Raw genomic sequence first — 1,016 nt, forward strand, 5'->3', positions numbered from 1 at the left:
GAACACTACAGTAGGCTGTATGCCAACGTTGTTTTCAATAAAATTTGCTTTCAATCAATTTGCTTAAAGCACGCCGATCGACTTTTCCATGTCAAGAGCATTAAAATGAGAGAAGAAATAATGGGTCAAAAAGAAATCAAGGGATATTTCGAATGGATAAAACATGTGTGATTATTGCGAGTTAACTATGACATTAATGCGATTAATTGCCATTTAATATACTTTTATTGTTTCACAGCACTAGTTCAAATACGGTTAAGTTGGCACAACAGTTAAATGCTCCGAAAAAATATTTAATAGTGCAGAATCTGGCACATAACTGATGATTCCTCAGGTGTATTTGATTATGGTGACTATGCATCTTCTTTTTTCCACTTATCTGGGGTCAGGTCGCTGGGGCAGCAGCTCCAGCAGGGGACCCCAAACTTCCCTTTTCCGAGCCACATTAACCAGCTCCGACTAGGGGGTTCCCTTGGCGTTTCCAGGCCAACGTTGAGATACAATCCCTCCGCCTAGTCCTGGGTCGGTGAGATAAAGTGAGTGTAATTCTACCCCCGCTGCGCCGATTCTCCAACCAATCTCCCGCTCTATTGTCCCCTCACTCGCGAACAGGAGCCCAACGTATTTGAAGTCCTTCACTTGGTCACTTTGGTGACCCATGACCTTTATCTCTTGTCCTCTTACTACATGATCAGAGGTCATGTGATGTGAACTACACATCGGAATATTATTCAGACATAGATTTACGTATAAATATTGTACCGATAGGGCAAAAACTAATTATTATATCATTATTCTAATTTACAAATGATGCAAGTAATTGTATAACCAAGCAGGTGAGGCTCTCAAATGCAAGGTGAGGGGATCCCTTCTCAGGGCTATCCAGTCTCTTTATGACAAAAGCGAGAACTCTTTCCGGGTTCTCTGCAGTAAGTCAGACTCATTCCAGGTGAGGGTTGGCCTCCTCCAGGGCTGCGCTTTGTGACCAATCCTGTTTGTAGTATTTATGGACAGGA

At 42.5% G+C, this 1,016-nt stretch overlaps 1 long non-coding RNA gene across 1 annotated transcript in view; it reads left to right on the forward strand.

Annotated features, from left to right (window-relative positions):
• LOC116703148 (uncharacterized) overlaps positions 1-637 on the forward strand; it is a 12,481-nt gene extending 11,844 nt beyond the window's left edge. Inside the window, exon 3 of the long non-coding RNA XR_004335355.1 lies at positions 532-637. This is a non-coding gene — a long non-coding RNA (uncharacterized LOC116703148). The remainder of the gene's footprint in view (positions 1-531) is intronic.
• Positions 638-1,016: the final 379 nt, after the last annotated feature.

This window comes from Etheostoma spectabile, chromosome 15, assembly GCF_008692095.1.
Source record: "Etheostoma spectabile isolate EspeVRDwgs_2016 chromosome 15, UIUC_Espe_1.0, whole genome shotgun sequence".
NCBI lineage: Eukaryota > Metazoa > Chordata > Actinopteri > Perciformes > Percidae > Etheostoma > Etheostoma spectabile.